This window comes from Bombyx mori, chromosome 8 (genome assembly GCF_030269925.1).
Source record: "Bombyx mori chromosome 8, ASM3026992v2".
In the NCBI taxonomy this organism is placed as follows: Eukaryota; Metazoa; Arthropoda; class Insecta; order Lepidoptera; family Bombycidae; genus Bombyx; species Bombyx mori.
This window is the reverse complement of record NC_085114.1, coordinates 13,400,403-13,422,078: the sequence shown is the minus strand read 5'-3', so window position 1 is coordinate 13,422,078 and position 21,676 is coordinate 13,400,403. Positions and strand designations below refer to the sequence as shown.

The following is a 21,676-nucleotide window of genomic DNA, read 5'->3' as shown; positions in this document are numbered from 1 at the left end:
GTAGATTTTACGAAGCACTACTTTTGCTAGGTCTAGTGTTAGCAAATTCTCTCTTGTTGAGCCTGTTAGCTCACCTACCCATATGGGCATAGCTGGAATAGTCTCTTAGGCTACTAGCAAATAGGTAGGGAAAAACAAGCTAAGTTTCTAGCCTACTGCTGAGGACTTTCTTTAGTCCTTGATTGATGAAGGATATGTCATAGAACTAAGAAAACGTCATGGAAAAGAGTTTAATGCAAAATCTGATGGTACGCAGCAAAATAAATCTCTGGAAACGCATTGTGAATAGACACAGTGGTCTTAGATAGTTGTCATGAACTCTACTCCGATAGCAGATGGTAAGATGTTAAAAATAAGTCGAAGGAAAGAAGTCGAGTCTCACGCAATCACTCAAAACATGTAATTGAGTAATTGTTTTACTGGTGGTAGGACGTCTTGTGAGTCCGCACGGGTAGGTACGGCACCACCCTGCCTATTTCTGTCGTTAAGCAGTAATGCGTTTCGGTTTGAAGGGTAATTAACCACTTAATTACTTAAGATTAGGTAGATCTTGACCTTGTCCACCAAATTAAGCAATAAAAAAAATATGTAAGTACGTCACAAAATTTCATTAAAGCTCTGATGTCTATAAGCTCCAGCAAAGCTTTATGTCAATTAGATTGTGAACTCGCTTGTGCATTTGAAGTAAAAGCTATATATATAAAAATGAATTGCTGTTCGTTAGTCTCGCTAAAACTCGAGAACGGCTGAACCGATTTGGCTAATTTTGGTCTTGAATTATTTGCGGAAGTCCAAAGAAGGTTTAAAAGGTAGATAAATATGAAAATGCTCGGAATTAAATAAAAATAACAATTTTGTTTTCCCTTTGATGTGTCACCTGTCGGACGGATTCCTTTTGTTTGTTTAAAGTTTATTTTATACAAAAGTTTAGATCTTTTATTTATCGATTGAGGCACTACAAAGTCTGCTGGGTCAGCTAGCTTACAATAAATGCTTACTGTGTTGTAATTGTGAGTCCGCACGCACGGATAGGTACCGCCGCCCTGCCTATTTCTGTCGTGAAGCAATTATACGTTTCGCTTTGAAGAGCAAGGAAGTCGTTGTACTGTAAAACTGAGGATTAGAACACATATCTCAAGATGGATAGCGCCATACGTTCTTGAAGTTTATAAGTTAAGGTAACAACTTTGTATCAATGGGCCGCGATTTCATTTACCAATAAAAAAAGTGACCATACTATATTTTCCATTGTGTTCTAAATGTGATTAAATACCAAAAACCATTTGTAGTCAAACATAAAAGTAAGATAAGTTATTTCGTTACTCGACGATTTAGCTTGCATGTGTACTAGCCGCCAGACTTAATGATAATTATAACGATTGAGAGGGCGATGACTTGAGATCTTTATTTAAGTTTATTACCATTTTTTTTTATCGAAAAACTGCAATACCTTGTTATCTAATAATGCTATCTAATTTTCCAGAATATATATAAATTAAATGGTTGTCTGGAAGAGATCGCTTTTAACGATAAGACCGCCTATTGTACTAATGTATCTGCTTTTTGACTGTTTTTTTAATGTGAATTGTGTTTTGGTGTGCAATAAAGTGTATTCTCTCTCTCTTTCTAATCAGATTCATTAAAACAAATTAATGTGGTTTGGTTTGTTCTTTCAGACACCATGTGTTTGGGGGCCTCTGGAATTTGATTGGCTGCTTTAACCACTTCAGAACTTTCAAGGACAGTGCGAATAGAAAATGGCGCGCGGGTTGTTATTTGTATCGCACTTCAAAAATTACTTGAGTTAGGTCGATTGGAATTAATAGCTGATGAACCAGCTTATTAAGGAGTTGCAGGAGGAATTAGACATAATAAGCACAACCATCAATTCTGAGAGCACTAAACTGCTACTGAATAAGTGAATACGTAGGCACCCAGGCCTGGCTCTACCCCTGGTGGTCTGTATGCTCGTCTGCCTACAAGGGAAATAAAAAAAAGTTCCGCCCCTCCCGTAAAACCGGTATATATGACTGCTTGACGGCACAAATAGTCATTGTGGTGTTATTATTACTAAAGGCTCTTTATCCAAATACTAGGCAGGACATTTAACAGATTGCATGATGTTTTAGTGACCCTGGTGCCATTTTTGTTGGAAATAAAATATACTTATTGTTATCAAAAAAATTCAAAAAAAATACCTAGTGTTGGGCATGCAGATACACTTTAAAACAATGCTACTGGATACTCCAGTTACTATTAAGCCAGTGTAAGCGCGAGGTAAATATAATTGAAGACATTTTTTTGGTATAGTTTTGTTGTTTTTCTCTATTTCTCTTTTTGACTATTATATATTTATATATTTTTTTCTTGTTCCATGGAGTCGAGCTCACAGCCCACCTGATGTTAAGTGGTTACTGGAGTCCATAGACATCTACGACGTAAATGTGCCACCCAACTTGAGATATAAGTTCTAAGGTCTCAAGTATAGTTACAACGGCTGCCCCACCCTTCAAACCGAAACGCTTCACTACTACCACACTACCACATGAATTTATCCCAAGTCTCGATATTAAGCAACGTTTGCTTTGTAAAATAAAACATAAACAGAAAATATATTCATTTTATAAAATCTAAACAAATAATCTAATCGTCGAAATCAATTATATAAATTTATTTACGTTACAATGAACGTCTCGAAATATTTACTTTAACATAAGCCGCGATTTATACACATATGTATAAAGATTGAAAGGAAGATAAAACGGGCTTGTTTGTACCCGAACACATACATGTGCAGTGTTACGTCAAGTGCGAACGAGAACGCCGCAATAGTACAGACGACAAAACAAACATAATACTTTTTATTTAAATTTATCAGTTTTGCTTTGAAATAAATTTGTACTCTCGCAAATTTTACAAATACTCGTACACGGTTTTTTTTATTTGTAATAAACTAGTTTGCTGTTGATTCAAGTTAAAACTATCATTGTGATGCCATTGCGTTAAATATATTAATTTATAAATTAAAATGCCTATGAGCGATCGATAAGAATAATCTACCACAGTGAAAAGTTTAACTTCTTGGGCAGATTTAAAAATGATCAAATACAAAATCAGGAAATCAAGAACATTCCTCTTGAATTTTGCATTTTTTTTTATTTTTTGTTGTTGAAACCTCTTAAAACTTTTCGCAAAAATAACAAATGAAAGTTTCTAAAATTGCATAAGCTAAATATGTATACGTTATTTTGAAATTAGCATTACGACGTAGCGATAGAATAGAAATTCGGTACTGTGAACAAAACAAATGTATTATTCATGGGGCCGCTCCCAGAACGAATTCTATCAGAGGAGTTTTTAGTGGAATTTGAAATTTTAAACAGATACGTCGGTGCAGCTCTTGATATGCAGTATTCTGTGAATTGTCTGCTCGATGTTGGTACTGAAGGTATTGATTTTATGCTGATCCCTATAATAAGCTTCAAACACTCTCCAGTCCATTATTGACTAAGGCAAAAAGAGAATCTCGATTAGGGTTCTCAAGGTGAATGATTCGAAAAATATATCGCATTCGGACACGACAAACGCAGCAAAAGCGTGCCACCTAGTGGATGCGAGCCGCAACTACTCGTCAAACATTGGCTCACTTCGGGCGGTGTGCTTCGGTAGAGTCAAGGTGTCATCGCTCGAGTTGAATCGAAGCACATTCGTTACCTAAGAAGAGTGAAGACGTCTCGAAACTGTCAACATTTCGTGCTGCGTAATCTTTTTGCACAATTACCCACCACACACCTACTATGTCAAGAAATAATGAAAATATCGGCCCGTTCTGCAATAATTATAACGTCAAGGAGTATTTTAGAATGAATAAGCAATAAAAGACTATTGTTTTTGTGTGTGGTATAATAAGAAAACAATATAAAAGCTTTTAATATCTTTTAACATTAATATTAAAAATTAAACAGTTAACAATATTAATAAACTATACAAAACTGAATTCTCCTTTTACTGAATGACACTGAAGAAAAATCTTTATTAAAAACTAAACGGTTTTAGGGTAAAAAGGTTTTTCTTTACATATATTTAATTAGGTAAGCAGATAGTTTTGTTTGCTGCTGTACCTAGATAGACGAGCTCATCGTCCACCTAAAGTTAAGTGGTTAGCTAACCCCATAGACAAGGCACCGTGAATATGGCCTGACGTGAATGTCGATATGCAATAACGACTATGGTACATCCAGTTGGCGTGACTACTTTATGGCTTATATAGGCAATATATTATGTACCTTCACTATATACCCCCTGTATAGCCACCCCTATTGCCAGTACTCGTGAGAATAACGATTGCATGCACAATAACAATAAACCGTAATTAACATTAAAAAAATTATAATATTTTATTACTACCTATTATGCTGACTGTACGATCATACGAACACGTGATGGTAGGAAGTGAACGCGGAACGTATTTCCTCGATTTCTAACAAACGAGACTACAATGAAGCCGCATATAATAACACACTTCTCTACAAAACTTCGACGGCTATTCTGTTTGAAAAATTGAAGCAAATAGTAATTTGAAGATAATTTCAATTGAGATCTATGTTCCTCCAGTTTTTTCAATACTTGTTTTAAAGATTTAGTTAGAAGTCGTCCTGGCCTAAAGGATAAGACGTCCGGTGCATTCGTGTTGAGCGATGCACCGGTGTTCGAATCTCACGCGGGTACCAATTTTTCTCATGAAATACGTACATCGTGTAATAAAAATCAAATACGCAAAATTATAATTTGCGTAATTACTGGTGGTAGGAAGGACCTCTTGTGAGTCCGCGCGGGTAGGTTCCATCACCCCGCCTATTTCTGCCGTGAAGCAGTAATGCGTTTCGGTTTGAAGTTTGGGGCAGCCGTTGTAACTATACTGAGATCTTAGAACTTATATCTCAAGGTGAGTGGCGCATTTACATTGTAGATGTCTATGGGCTTCAGTAACCATCTAGCACCAGGTGGGCTGTGAGCTCGTCCACCCATGTAAGCAAGAAAAAAAAAATCATAAAGTTTTTAATTTATCATCCAAGCTAAGGAAATCGTCGTGGCCGAAAATATGAGGCACATAAAATCGTCCTAATTTCGGTCAAAATCTACCTTCATCACTATTATCTCCTTCTCCGAGCTCCTTTTGGTACACAATTGAGTACAAACTGTAAAAGAACACTACAAGTTCATCGACAATTTGTTTGGTTCGGGTGATTTAATTTCACACCGATATACGATCGCAACAACACTTCAATCGTAAAAGAAATACTGAAACGTATTCACTGACTTGTACGGTACAGTGCAGTCCATTTCAATACACACAAGTATATCGCAATATTGTTTTCCTCAAGAACGTCTTTATCGATTTTCGTGATGTAAAGTGAAGTGTATCATGCTGTACTTCCCTACCCTTCTACTGTACTACCCTTCGGTGTGATGTGATCAGTATATGAAAGAGACAGTGAAACTTGACCACGTGCCCGTCTGCATCTCCGTCTCTTTCTAATTCGACGTTTAGAAAATGATAAAGATTCTATTGAGTTCCTATGAAACCAAATACAATGCTTTTTTCTCTGTTCTTAGAGTCTATAGACTATAATTTTAAATTAAATCAGAAATCTTAAAATAAATCGAGAAATATATCGAGCTGTAAACCCCATAGCAACAGTCTGCTGGCCTGTTTACCAAATACGCGGGTAGATGCGTAAACGAAGCAGTCACATTGAGTTGCGAAGATTCCTTCAGTGCTTGGACACTTTTTGGCAACCCCCCATAGACAGCCCACTGAGTTTCGCGCCGGATCTTCTCAGTGGGTCGCGTTTCCGATCCGGTGGTAGATTCGGCGAAGCACGGCTCTTGCTAGGGTTCGTGTTAGCAACGCAGTCAGGTTTGAGCCCAGTGAGCTCACCTTCTAGTTAAGGTTACGCTGAAATAGCCTCTCAAGGCTATGAGCTTAGGTAGGAAAAAAAAAACCAATGTTATACTAAGCGTTTCACACTTCATTCACAGCTTACGTCTCTAAATATAGAATCGCCGAGATGGAAAGTGGAGTTAATATTGGCTCAGACGATAGAAATAAACATGAGCCTCAATAATAAATCGGCGGGGTTGATGACCCACAATGTCGGGGATCGTGCTCTGTGGCGAGCAATTGGAGAGGCCTTTGTGCTTAACAAGGACTGCTATAGGCTGATGGTGATGATAATGGTTTTAAGTTGGAACCCATAGACATCTACAATGTAAATGCCGTCACCCACCTTGAGACATGAGCTGTGAGGTCTCAGCTTATTAACAGTACAACGGCTGCCCCACCCTTCAAACCGAAACGCCTTACTGCTTTACGGCATAAATAAGCAGGGTGGTGGTACCACAAGTAAAAAAGGTTTTTAAAAAGAAAAACACTTAAACACAAGTAATTAATTAAGATAATTAAAACGCCTTTAATGGTTTATTCTCAAGTTTTTTTACTGTCTCAAGTCTTATTCGAATTCTTTAAAGTTTTCTTTGTCCCGAACAACCCAATTGTTATTAGTCGACGTTTGAGTGTTATATTAACGTTTTTCTTTAAAAAAATATTCTTTTAAGCTTTTACGTTTGATTTCGGAACAATCTAACAGTATCTTGAGGTCGGACGGTTAGCTTGACTTGAGTTTTCATCTTCACCAACAGAGGATACCAGGTATTACATATTTATATATCTTACCATTTATATATCTTTTCTGTTCGTTAATTAAGTCATTAATATAAATTTTTCACGATGGACATAATCACAATAAATATTCAACAGCATGTGAAAATCTATACTAATATTATAAAGAGGAAATATTTGTTTGTTTGTTTGTATTGAATAGGTTTCGAAACTACTGAACCGATTTGAAAAATTCTTTCACTGTTTGGAAGCTACATACACTATTCCCGGGTAACGTAGGCTATAATCTTTTTTGAAAAAAAATAGGGTTTCTTACTAAAACTCCAATAATGTAACCTCAGGTGTAAAAAAATTACCTAAAATATTCTTTCCACCGCGTGCCCTTCGATAACTATTGATGATAGAATAAAATAATGTACTACGACTTTGTAGAACACATTATTATTTACAAAAAGTATCAAGTGACAGCATATGTCTAACTATTATAGTTATGCCGCAATATGTGTTCGTTTATTTTAAAAAATAAAACAACGTGAAATATCGTTGAAATTTTTGTTAAAGACCCGAGCGGAGCCGGAGCGGGCTGCTAGTAAATAATAAAAAGATGTGTGTTGTCGTGGGACACCGGATAGGAACGAAGTTCCTTATTATAAAAATGTTAATTTTAAGTTCTATTCGAGGTATAAAGAAAATAAAACAAGAGGCTTCGCAGCAGCCCACGGTCATTCGGTAACGTGCGAACTTATTGTGGTACACTTCATTCACGGTTGTTTGCATAAGAGTACTAGTATTGCGCAAACGAACGCTCTGAGATCGTGGTTAATGATGATAAAAAATATGCTACTTTTTGTACGCTATTACAAAGTTAAGTCGTACATTATATATAAATAAAATTGGAGTGTCTGTTTGTAATATTGAAATAGCCTCTTTTTACTACATGCATATGAATATATATACGGTACAAACACCAAAATACCATTTTTTACAATTTTTGTCTGTCTGTCTGCCTGTTTGTTCCGGCTAATCTCTGGAACGGCTGGACCGATTTTGACGAGACTTTCACTGATAGGTAGCTGATGATATAAGGAGTAACTTAGGCTACTTTTTTTAGACTAGCTTCGCCCCGCGGCTTCACCCGCGGTACGACAATAACCGCGGGTAATATCGCGGGACTCAGCTATCAATAATAAAATTTAATGTTTCCGAAGCGAAGCGAGAGCGGGTCGCTAGTTATTAATGAAAATCTTACGTTACGGACGCGTTTTCCCGGTTAGGGTACCCTCCGCATCGTCCCATAAGGAACTTCGTTTCAAACATATTTTAAAATAAAAACATTCTTCATAAATTTCTACTAAGAGTTTATATATTATATAATAAAAAAAATCGTTGTCCCGTACACAAATCCTTTATCAATTTATCTCAATAATTTCCAGGCTGTCGAATGAATACAATCAGGAAATGATATGGTTTAATGGCTTGGAATATTAAAAGGCTTAGTCCGAACGTTTCGCGGTTATTTTTCACTTTACAAGAACACTTATTTTTTGAGTTTTTCGAATCAAAATTAGCGAAATGATGTATTGTGAATCAAACGATCTAAAACTTAGTAAACGCTCACACGAAATTGGAAGCCATTTTGAATTATATCTGTCAACCTAAAAATTGAAATTATAAATCAGTTGATAAGAATTCAACACAAATGACGTCATCATTAGCAGCTGTCTCCACTACTTTTTTGGCTTAAACCAAATGACGGGCCTGGTTTTAAATGATCCCTGAAGCTTGTAGACATCACCAAATGAATACCACCACCCCAGACATGAAGTCGAAGTCCACAGTACGCATTACTACCGCGCGGCATAAATAGGCAAACGCCTTCCCTCGTAGACTCACAACCCTACCACCAGTAATTACGCAACTTGTAATTTTTATTACACGAAGTTATTCCGTACACGGAAGCCCGTGAAAAAGATTGGTATCTGTGTTGAGCATTCGCATATGCATTGAGCATTAACGGTAGGCAGCGGCTTGGCTCTGTCCCTGGCATTGCTGAAGTCCATGGGCGACGGTAACCACTCACCATCAGGTGGGCCGTATGCACGTCTGCCTACAAGGGCAATAAAAAAAAAAAAAGCATAGTTGCATCGCTGTCACAGTCGCATCGAGACGACCACAGCATATGACTTATTCTTTAGACTCCAATAACTTTTAAAATCGGAACTATGACGTCAAAAACTATAATATCGAGGGCTATTTGTTTTAAACGACATTTACCATAATACACGACATTTATCTTTGTAAGTAAAGGTCCGTTTTATTTGGTATTAGTATCGACAATGTTTTTAATTAAACTTCAATTATGATTACCCTATTCAAATAGATGAAGAAGTGTTTTTTGTTATATTTGTTCCAAATTTTCAACTTTTAATGGCTTACCTGTAAAGTTGCAAAACATTCACTTAAATCAAAAAGCTTTTCGCCCCTCAATGTGTAGGTAGTATGTTTATAATTAAAACTACTTTTACAGTCCCGATTATTATATGCTAGTATTAATCTATATATATAAAAATGAATTGCTGTTCGTTAGTCTCGCTAAAACTCGAGAACGGCTAGACCGATTTAGCTAATTTTGGTTTTGAATTATTTGTGGAAGTCCAGAGAAGGTTTAAAAGGTAGATAAATATGAAAATGCTCCGAATAAATGAAAATAACAATTTTGTTTTTCCTTTTATGTATCCCCCGTCGGACGGATTCCTTTTGTTTATTTTATACAATAGTTTAGGTCATTTGTTTATCGATTGAGGCACTACGAATTCTGCCGGATCAGCTAGTCGGTATATATAAATATATAGCGTATAGATTGTCGACACTTTAATATTATGTTTATTACCGCTTAATTTCCCTCTTCGTCTTCCTTATCGCAGTCTCTTAATCGCCCCCGACCGTAAAACAGTAAACTACTCGAAAACGTCAGAAATAGTTAAATTAAACAAATAATTAAAAAAATATATTCGTAAATCTATACTAATATTATAAAGAAGAAAGATTTGTTTGTTTGTTTGTTTCGAATAGGCTCCGAAACTACTGGACCGATTTGAAAAATTCTTTTTCCATTAGAAGCCGACATTGTCCCTGATGAACATAGGCTACTTTTTTTTTATTTTTATTTATTTCTTTTTTTTGGTTTCATTTGTGTTTTAATGTTTCCGAAGCGAAGTGAGGGCGGGTCGCTAGTGTAAGATAAAATCGTTAAAATTTGTTTTAATTGTGTCTTACGACTCGCGAAAAACGAATAAAGTATTATTGATTTATGTGCCGTGCCAGTTCTTTCTTGATTTCACACCTGATACATTCGTTAGACGTTATATGAACGATGCTATTATTTTTACATTGCACGTAATGTAATCCAATTAAGGATTCGTTGACGGGCACGGTCAATGGTTGCGTGCGACGCGGGAGGGGAGAACTTCGGTCAGTTGTCTTTGCTTTAGATTGAAGGCTCAATAAGAAAATCAAATTAATAGTGGTGTCTCGCAAAATTTATATCCCTTTAAAAGTATAGAGAGTATACGTGTATTAGCGTATGAGAGCTGTTGAAAACTATTTCGGTTTTCAGAATATATACCTTAATATCGAGGTTATTGAATATTAAAATCATTTGGCATCATCTTTTGTCGATTTTTATAAAGAACTAGCGACCCGCCCTCGCTTCGCTTCGGAAACATTGAAACACACATGAAACCAAAAAAAAAAAAAAAAAAAAAAAGTAGCCTATGTTCATCAGGGACAATGTCGGCTTCTAATGGAAAAAGAATTTTTCAAATCGGTCCAGTAGTTTCGGAGCCTATTCGAAACAAACAAACAAACAAATCTTTCCTCTTTATAATATTAAGTATAAGTATAGAAGTATTAGGCGGTGTAGATAACATTAAAAAATAAAATCCACTTACTATCTATAATATGCTTAATTGGTCTTCTATTTTTGTTCTAAGTAAAATAATGCGTTTCTAATCGACTATATTCTAAAAGTGCTTTAATTTGATAATAAAATGATATACGAAAACTGAAATTTCAACAATGAACTCTTTACGTAGTCAACCACATAATATATATTTTTTTTACAGTCGCTAAAATTTATTTTAGAAACATATTGTGTATACATAAGTGAGTATAGTTAATTATGGCTACATTTAATTGTATTAGTTACTACTATTAGTGTTTGAAACGAATCTTTATTATTTTATATACTACATCCGATCTGGAAATCTAACATAACCTAGCGGTCCTACGATTTCACGTGAGAAATATTAGTTTAAGTAAACACTCCCACGTAATCACGCGGAGCTCAGATAATACCAAAATAAACCCTAACGAAAATAGCCCGTTATCTCCTTAGGGAGTCACCCGACGAAACTACATCGGCAATATCACCTCCCGCAGACCTTACGTAAGATCTCCATTCTTATCTTAACCACATACTCACGCCCTCGACGAAATCGCCAAAAAAAAAAAAAAACTTTGGAACCACCCTGTTCCACGAAAATAACAGTTACTTTAAAATACTAGATAACACGTTATTGTATCACGTTACTAATCAATTCCTTGCTTGTTTTGAAGTTTGACAGTTCGGATTTTGGCGCGAAAGCGGGCGTTTTATTTTTAAAGAGATTGCAAGCCAGGGCGTTCGTGTTTTGTTTTGTAAGGAGGTTGCAGTGTTTAGGCGAGAAGAGGAAGCGCGCGGCCCGGCTGCCGACTGCCGGCGAAGTAAAGCCTATAGCCTGAGATTGCGCGCGCAATGTTACCGCGTCGATTAAGGAACCGTTCACACTATCGTTCGACAATCATGACTATAGACCAGAATGTGTTTTAAATGACATCATTTATCGGCGGTAAACGTTAACGTGAATAACGGTATTTCAACTTAAAAAGCCATTTTCAAACTGCTCTCGCAAATATGGACTAAGGAAAAAAAAACACTAAACAATTTTTTTTTAATGCTTAGTTGGGTGGACGAGCTCACAGCCCATCTGGAGTTAAGTGGTTACTGGAGCCCATAGACATCTACAGCGTAAATGCGCCACCCACCTTGAGATATAAAGATATAAGTTCTAAGGTCTCAAGTATAGTTACAACGGCTGCCCTATACTTCAAACCGAAACGCATTACTGCTTCACGGCAGAAAGGTAGACAGGGTGGTGGTACCTACCCGCGCGGACTCACAAGAGGTCCTACCACCAGTAATTACGCTAATTATAATTTTACGGGTTTGATTTTTATTACACGATGTTATTCCTTCACCGTGGAAGTCAATCGTGAACATTTGTTGAGTACGTATTTCATTAGAAAAATTGGTACCCGCCTGGGATTCGAACACCGGTGCATCGTTTTAACACGAATGCACCGGACGTCTTATCCTTTAGGCCACGACGACTTCAAATTAAACTATTTTAAGTTCTCCTCGAAGACACTTTGTAATTTCCTTTCGAAGTACTGAACCTTCGTTTTTTGTGGTTTTATTTTGATTTGTGCGTGTGAATGTACCTTTAGCGAGGTGTGCTATACTATAATTGGATTCATTGCGAGCGTAAATCATACGAAAAGTGAAGGCATAATTTTTGTGAATGGATTCGACTTGCCAAGAAAGTATTCGCTTTGTTTCCTTAGAAAAAATCAGTTGAACGAACATTCTTAGTAAAACGATATTCGACGACACATTATGAGCCATTAACCCCATAATTGAATCCGCAGTGAGTTTGAAACATGAACAATACATTAAAATGCACAGAATTTATATATTTTTTTTATTAATAATCAAAATATTCAATGACCGTTGTTCAACGAAAAAAAAAAACCAACAATAATGAGATGCCTTTTGAAAATTAAAACGTTTCTAATTCAAATTTCGTGCCGAATTTTTACGCGCCATGCTATTTCGTACTAAGCTTAAAGCATAAAATCGAAATCTAATCGAAAAATTCGTAAGAATTTGGCGGATTTGGAACGATGTTCAAAGCTCAAGTTTCCCCTGAAGCCACTGTTTACAATTGGCTTAGCGAATCTATTCGCGGTCGAGTGGCTTTGATGGATGCAATAAGAAGCTATGAAGGGTAGAAGTTGGAGCACCATCTTCTATAGGGGACAAGACTGTCTATCTGTAAACAGCAAATTATTGTTGGAAGACTCACCGAAATAGCGCTAGTATAGGAAATGGAAATAGCATGAATATAGCAGTTTTAAACAGAGTGTGCTGGATTGAATTGTTTTTTTCTACCTATGCCTTGAGAGGCTGTTTCAGCTTCACCCTAATGTGTGTAGGTGAGCTTACGGGGCTCAAACCGGAGTGTTGCTAACACTGACCCTAGCAAGAGCAGTGCTTCGCAGAATCTACCACCGGACCGGAAATGCGACCCGCTGAAAAGATCCGGCGAGAAACTCAGTGGGCTGTGATGGATTGAAGTTAAGCGTAGTAAACGTCTGTCTGGTGTAGTGGTAAGTGACATGGTCACTACATTAGGGGGTCGCGGGTTCGAATCCCGCCAAGGGAAGATATTTGTATGATAGATATAAATGTCTTTTCCAGGGTTATGGATGTATATTAAATATAAGTATGTGTATAATAAAAATCTTACATTTATTTCCGATATATGGTACCTGTAACACAAGTGCTTTACGAACTTATCACGGGACCAGTTAACGTGGCGTGAATGTTAGTAAAATATTGATTGATATTGATCGAGTTTATACTGACAATTTATACGGACAATTTCTAACGGTTCTAATACACGGAGATGGTACTCCTTAGTTCTATCCTCCAGGTAAGAATCCCTTTGACAGATAAAATCAATCACGATATAGCAGTCAATGTTTTACTTCAATAGAGTGTCCAAATTTTTCAAGAGCAGATACTAATTGTTTTTTTTTGTTTTGTTTTTTTATTGAGTAGATGAGTGGATGAGTTCACGGTCCACCTGTTGTTAAATGGTTAGATGCCGCCACCCACCTAGAGACATGAGTTCTAAGGTCAGAGTTCAGTACAACGGCTGCCCTGCCCTTCAAACCCAAACGCATTGCTGCTTCACGGTAGAATTATGCAGGGTGGTGATACCTACCTGTGCGGACTTAGGACGTCCTACCACCATCATTCTACTAATAATAATTGCTCTCTAAATTTAAAGCTAAGTTTTTTTAAGTCGAGGATACGAAATCGCAATTATAGATTGTTTGGATTTTTTAGAGGCTGTACCGTTTAGGTCTAGAATAAGCCCCACACCAGCTGCTGTGGACGTTGTAAAGACGACTAAGAGTTTCATTGGAGAATAAGAGCCCACTGAGTTTCTCGCCGGATCTTCTCAGTGGGTCGCGATTCCGATCCGGTGCTAGATTCTGCAAACACTGCTCTTACTAGGGCCAGTGTTAGCAACACCTCCGGTTTGAGCCCCGTAGGGTAAAGCTGATATAGCCTCTCAAGGTTATCAGCATAGGTAGGAGAAAAAAGAAAGGATTATAAGGAGCAGCGCACTCTCATATTAGGTACTCGTTAATTATCCTACTGTGATCGCGACGTGACGGTGAAGAAATAACATCGTATAATAAAAATCAAAAACCCGCAAAATTATAATTTGCGTAATTACTGGTGGTAGGACCTCTTGTGAGTCCGCACGGATAGGTACCACCATCCTGCCTATTTCTGCTGTGAAGCAGCAATGCGTTTCGGTTTGAAGTTTGGGGCAGCCGTTGTAACTATACTGAGACCTTAGAACTCATATATCATGGTGGGTGGCGGCATTTACGTTGTAAATGTCTATGAGCTTCAGTGACCACTTAACACTAGGTAGGCTGTGAGCTCGTCCACCCATCTAAGCCATAAAATATAAATAAACAAAAGTTTGTTTGCTTTTCGTCTGCGTGTTTATTATCTATATACGTATATATTATTAAACGTATATAAGTATATATGTCAGTCTCTAGTACCCATTAAACATTTGGGTCCTAATTTGGGGCCTGATGACCGTGCGTGATTTGTTCCCGGTTACTTATTTACTTAATTACAATACAATACGATGCGATACCAATACAATTGAGGCATAGATCTCATATTGCGATACGGGCGGACGCATTCACGTTGTGTTGATCTATGAACTCCAGACACCGTATTCTCCATGGGGAGTGCTCTGTGGAATTGTTTGAGATGATACCATCATCTCGTTTTTACGAACGCACCGCCCGCCATCGAAGTAGAGTTCATCCATACTACCTGGAGCCACTGCGGTCAACCACAGTGCGTTTCCAGAGGTCTTTTTTGCCACGTACCATCCGGCTATGGAATGAGCTCCCCTCCACGTTGTTTCCCGAGCGCTATCACATGCCCTTCTTCAAACGAGGCTTGTGGAGAGTATTAAGCCGTAGGCAGCGGCTTGGCTCTGCTCCTAACATTGTTGACGTCCAAAATCGACGATAACCACTCACCATCAGGTGGGCCTTATGCTCGTCTGCCTACACGGGCAATAAAATAAAAAGACCGTGAACTAATAATCTTATTTCACGCATCTCAGAATAAAAATTATCTTTTTTTATTTATTTATAATAATAAATAATTACGTAGAAGTTAGACACGGTCGTCTGACCTTAGACTAGTAGTAATTGTACTTTGGGAGCCAGATTGATATATGAAAATTTAAACCGTTTAAATAATTTATAAATCTTACACATATGTATAATATTGAGCACTCATATATACACAGCAAACTTGTTTGTTTGTTGCTCAAACCCATCGAACTCATGACCCTGGGACCACCTGTCAGAAGGTTAACTACTGCGCTACAGGGTCAGCAATAAAATAAAATAGTTTTCTGAAATTTTAAAATTAAATATTAACTCCGTTAATACAACGTGGAACATTTTTAAATTATTAACAGAACTCATAAAAATCACGCTTATTATAAAAAACTGGTGTGAAATAAAAAAAATCTTTTCACAATTCGTGATGCAATGTATTAATGTTTAGTTTTCACAAAACTGCATGTCCAATGGTTTTATTATATTTCGTATCGATCAATTCCAAAGAAATAAAAAAATCAATACACTTTGTTATTTCTATGAAACAAATCAAAGACTTACCTTTGATGCGAAAAACTATGATGGAATGATGATTTTCTTCTCGATTCGTGTAAATAGATTTCTATATTTATGACATCTCCATACGTACCTGGAAAATAAAAATAAAAACAAATTATAGGTAAATCATGAAGATTTACATAATATAAAAATAAGTGAAGACAGAACAATAAAATTACTTGTCTTGACAAAACAGTACAGTAATAATAACTTGAAAACCCTTTTTTTACGTTTTATAAGACAAAATTAAATATCAAACAAAAGAGTATAAATTTATTAAAATGAAAGGTTTCATAACGTTAAGTATTTTAGAAAACTCTGCCATCTCTCGGAATTCTTTTGATACTCTTCTAGGTTTACACTTTCTCCATTTAGATTTGTTACTGCATCAAACTTAATTTCGAAAAATACTACTAGATGGCGCTAAAATAAAAATTATTTTTTGATATTTTCATCGCACATTTATGTTTTTTATTTCAATTCTGTTATTATAGATTAGGGTCTCGTTAAATAATGATTTACAACATATCTCCATAGTCCGTGCTTATGGTGTTGTGCGATTCAATATAAAGTTTCACTAAATCAGTCCAATATAACCATGGTGCATTTATTGTGCATATTATAATATGTAATAATTATGTATTTGTATCATCACATTGTCTCTTTTGAAAAAAGAACAATACACTACAAACCTAAAGCATCCAATTCGAACTAACTACAAAACGAATTACATATTCCGGTTTATTTCTCTTATTTCGTCCGTGAATAAAACTTTTCAAGAGTTACATAAATAACAACAAACTGAAAGTTTATATATAATTATATATATGTAAAGATTAATGTTGCAAAGCATTAAATGTTGCCACCTTAAAGAGTGTTGCATTTAAGTGTGTATATATTTCAGTATTCATTTTCGCTCGTTTTGCGGAGAGGGAAATTGTAATCTAAATTTATACGAACCTTATTGTTTTCTAATTAAGTTAATTGGGGGGTCCGAAGCAAATTAGTTTTCTCTCGAATCACCTGAGGCTCGTCGTTTTTTTTGTTTTGGTGGAAAATGGGTGGGTAGGACGGAAAAATATCCGACACGCAATGTATTAGAGACAAAGAAATCTCTTTCACTTACCTGTTCAGATTATACAAACTGAAAGACAATTAGAATTGAACGTAAGGAAAATCGATTAACGAGCGGGCTCAATGACCTCAAGGGAGCGCGTGAGAAGGCAAACTCCAGTTTCATTTATGATACATTGCGGGCTAACGAAATTCGTATGTTTTTATTGTGTATTGCTTAGATGGGTGAACGAGCTCACAGCCTACCTGGTATTAAGTGGTTACTGGAGCCCATTGACATCTACAACGTAAATGCGCTACCCACCTTGAGATATAAGTTCAAAGGTCTCAAGTATAGTTACAACGGCTGCCCCACCCTTCAAACCGAAACGCATTACTGCTTCACGGCAGAAATAGGCGGGGCGGTGGTACCTACCCGTGCGGACTCACAAGAGGTCCTACCACCAGTAATTACGCAAATTATAATTTTGCGGGTTTGATTTTTATTACACGATGTTATTCCTTCACCGTGGAAGTCAATCGTGAAAATTTGTTGAGTACGTATTTCATTAGAAAAATTGGTACCCGCCTGCGGGATTCGAACACCGGTGCATCGCTCGATACGAATGCACCGGACGTCCTTTAAGCCACGACGACTTCCAAGTTGTACGTATGTACCTATATGGTATTTTTTTCGGATTCCACGAATCGTTGACATAATTTAAACTGCTGTTACGGCTCAATCTCGCTTTTATTAATCACAATTCATTATTTCCGATGTTCCAAATACTTTACAGTTTTCGTGGTCACGGATAATATTAGAATAGCACGCAGACTATTTTTGAAAAAAATGCTATAAAAATAAAATAACGTTACAAACAGAAAGAACTAATAATAGTATCTTCAGAACTAACCGTTTGTTTGATTACGTTTTTATTTATGTCGGTTTTCATCATCACCCTAAAAAGATGTAAGCATCAAACATCTTCTCTGTTGCCAAATGCGTGTTTGTGTGTATGTGTTTTTTTTTACAGTGTGCTTTGTGCGAGTTTTTTAACGTTCTCGATAGCGTAAAAGTTAACTCAAATTTGTATGGAGTTGGAACAGAGCTTCTGAAAGTTCTTATTCCGCTACACGCGAAAGGATCAATGCCGCCAGTTGCAATCGCCATTCGAGAAGCTGAGGACCGGACGAGGTGGAAACAGCTCACGAAACAGGCCACGGTCAAGTTTCAACAACCTTCAGTGATGAAGAAAGCGACGAAGAAGAAGACACAGCGCTCCTAACGGCAAACGTAGGCAAACGTTCCAACTCCATACAAATTTGAGTTAACTTTTACGCTATCGAGAACGTTAAAAAACTCGCACTAAGCACACGGGTTACAAACGGGGTACGTTGCGCTATACAATTGCGACTTAGATCTCACGGCTCAAGGCGATTGGCAGCATTTACTTAACCACTTAACACCGAGTGGGCCATAAGCTAGTTACTCAAATAAAAAAAGTACTTGCCATACGTTATGCTCTTCTTCATGGCCTAGCCACTGCCATTAATAATTAACATAAGTAATTCTCTTCCTATACACAAATGTTCACTTAGCATATTTGGAATTAAGTCAGATTACGATTTAACACACGGACGTTTAAAATGAGCAGCTTTGGAATTCAGACGAACTTACGACCGACTTCATCTTTTTTTTTATTGCCCTTGTAGGCAGACGAGCATACGGCCCACTTGAGGGTGAGTGGTTACCGTCGCCCATGGACGTCAGCAATGCCAGGGACAGAGCCAGGCCGCTGCCTACCGCTTAATACTCTCCACAAGCCTCGTTTGAAGAAGGACATGTCATAGCGCTCGGGAAGCTTTTTTTTTTTAGCGGTAGGCAGCGGCTTGGCTCTGCCCCTGGCATTGCTGAAGTCCATGGGCGACGGTAACCACTCACCATCAGGTGGGCCGTATGCCCGTCTGCCTACAAAGGCAATAAAAAAAAAAAAAAAAAAAAAAAAAGCACCTTATGGTCCTCACAGGTAAACACCTCATCTTAAGGAGTCGCCACCACTCGCTGCCAATGGCTTCATAGGGAGACAGCCAGTGCCTAATATTAAGTTTTAATCGGGGTATCTCAAGGCACAGGTAGCCTTATAGTGATTTGAAGAAGAGAATAAAAACTGTAAAAAATTAATACTTAGTTATCGTTAATGCGATAAATGAAAGTTTATGTTTATCTTTTATTGCTTAGATGGGTGGACGAGCTCACAGCCCATCTGGTGTTAAATGGTTACTGGAGCCCATAGACATTTACAACGTAAATGCGCCACCCACCTTGAGATATAAGTTCTAAGTAGTTACAACAGCTGCCCCACCCTTCAAACCGAAACGCATTACTGCTTCACGGCAGAAATAGGCAGGGTGGTGGTACCTACCCGTCCGGACTCACAAAAGGTCCTACCGCCAGTAATGTTTGGCTTAATTTTTTATTAGTGTAAATGAGAAGTTTCGTTTATTTTAGTCTCGAATCTTTAAACAAATATCTTCTTAACTAATTTCAAAACTGTTAGCCGACTTTTCCTGATTATTGCTATAGTAAGTCGGATGTACGTTAACGGCATCCCGGTGGATCGCGGCAGCCAATTTGGGGAACTATGCCCTATAAACTCCGAAATTGATGGACCAATTTCGAAGAAATTTTCAAGAAGTCTTCGCATTGACCTAGCGCGTCATCTTGTTAAGTTTACAACGGATCAAAGTCAAAAGATCGGCCAGCAAAACGCTAAAAGATTCGATTAGTAGATGTTATCGAGTAACACTTCCGGCCCACATAAGAGACTATTTACGAACTAGTTAAGGTACATCCTAATGATTAGGCAATATATAGAACTTATTATTGTCGTATAATATAATTAGTAATTTAATAATCAAGTAAATTGTTGATTCATATTCCTTTATACTTATAACATTTTATTAACGCCTTCTGCTTCACAGCTTCCGGCGCAATAAACCTTCAATGTTATTTATAATTCGATATTATTGAATAATAATTGTACGTAAATAATCAACAGAATAATTAAGATAAACAATGTTCAATGTTACCTATTAAGTTTGTATTAAAATAGGTCAAGATGATTCGTATAAATACCGGCGATTAGCATGTTTCTGTTTCCCGGTCATCGTCATCGTTCGCTTGCGAGGGCTCGACGAGTAAATTAACCCTCAGACACAGCCCACTGAGTTTCTCGCCGAATCTTCTCAGTGGGTCGCGGTTCCGATCCGGTGGTAGATTCTGCGAAGCACGGCCCTTGCTAGGATTTGTGTTAGCAACGTCGTCAGGTTTGAGTCCCGTGAGCTCACCTACTAGTTAAGGTTACGCTGAAATAGCCTCTCAAGGCTCTCAGCTTAGGTAGGGTAAAAAAATTATGTTTCATTCGTATTCTACCCGTCCTAAAGTGAATTAAAGAGAATATATTACTTTGTGCGGATGTAGTGTCTCAATTGTCGCTGCCACCCTGATCCTTCTACATAGAAAATAAAATAAAGATATAAAAATATTCAGTCGGCCAACCTGCCTGACCGTGTGTAGTAAACGGTATATATCGCCTCATAAAATCGAATATTATTCCATATAGCAATACACGCTCAGCTATATCAAGCTCCCTATACTTACTTTAATATCCTTGTGTAAATGTTCCTTTGAGGTTTATTGCGTCTCCGGTTTACCAGGTCAGAAGTCGAATGACAATTGTAGAAGATTCCCAGACGATACGTTTTTAAACCTTGGCCTTATAATAACTAACTAGTGGTCCCTCAGTAGTCGAAATTCGACTATAATTAATTGAAATTATAAGTTTGTGCACTATTATGATTTTAAAATCACAGATTTCGCTAAATATTAATAAATACAAACAATATTTAATCTATTCTCAACTTAACCACAGATACTTTAACAATAAACAAAATCGTATTATATGCGTGTGTGTGTCAAATACATGTTAGTGTGCGTAATGTTATCTTTATTGGTTTAATCAATTTTTTATGCATTATTTAAAAAAAATATTACCATTGTGAGCTCCTTCTCTATATTCTCTGTAAGTTTAGGAAAATTTAACTCCTCCGTCCGCGCAATTTTCGTAAAAAGGGGTACAAAGGTTTTGCTTCATGTATTAATATATAGATGTAAAATTAATTCGATTGACTCGGTAGGGCAGTAATTAGCACCCTTGACTGTTGCGCCGAGAGTCTTGAGTTCGATTCCCACAACCGGCAAACATTGTGTGATTTGAGCAGGTTTGTTTGCTCTTTGTCTGCGTGTTTATTATCTACATATGTATATATTTAAAACGTATTTATGTATGTTTGTCAGTCTCTGGTGCCCATAACACAGGGAATCCTGAACTGGGGGCGGATGACTGTGTGTGATTTGTTCTTGATCTCTTCAGTAGGTCACGTTTCCGATCCGGTGATCGAAGCACGGCTCTTGCTAGGGTTAGTGTTAACAACAACGTCAGGCTTGAGCCCCGCGAGCTCATCTACTAGTTCGGTGAATCTAGAATAACCCCTCAAGGATACTAGAATAGGTAGGAAAAAAATGGATCCATACTAATCCACTGAGTTTCTCGCCGGATCTTCTCAGAGGATCGCGTTTCCGATCCGGTGGTAGATTCTGCGAAGCACTGTTATTGCTAAGGTTCGTGTTAGTAACGTCGTCAGGTTTGAGCCCCGTGAGCTCACCTACCCGTCAAGGCGAAGCTGAAATAGTCTCTTAAGGCTATCAGCATAAGTTGGAAAAAATGTCTTTATCACGTTTTCCTAGTCTTTAAATAATCTAAAACT

The 21,676-nt window shown here is 37.3% G+C and overlaps 1 protein-coding gene across 2 annotated transcripts in view; it reads right to left on the bottom strand.

Annotated features, from left to right (window-relative positions):
* The window catches only part of LOC101741854 (calmodulin-A), a 226,652-nt gene that overhangs the window by 141,300 nt on the left and 63,676 nt on the right, over window positions 1–21,676 (bottom strand). Inside the window, exon 1 of one of the 2 annotated variants that reach the window (XM_021346267.3) lies at window positions 11,162–11,401. The exons of the other annotated variant lie outside the window; for it this stretch is intronic. The gene's annotated coding sequence lies outside the window, so the exon portion shown is untranslated. Of the gene's footprint in view, window positions 1–11,161; window positions 11,402–21,676 lie in introns of those variants that run through there. 2 annotated transcript variants of the gene reach the window in all.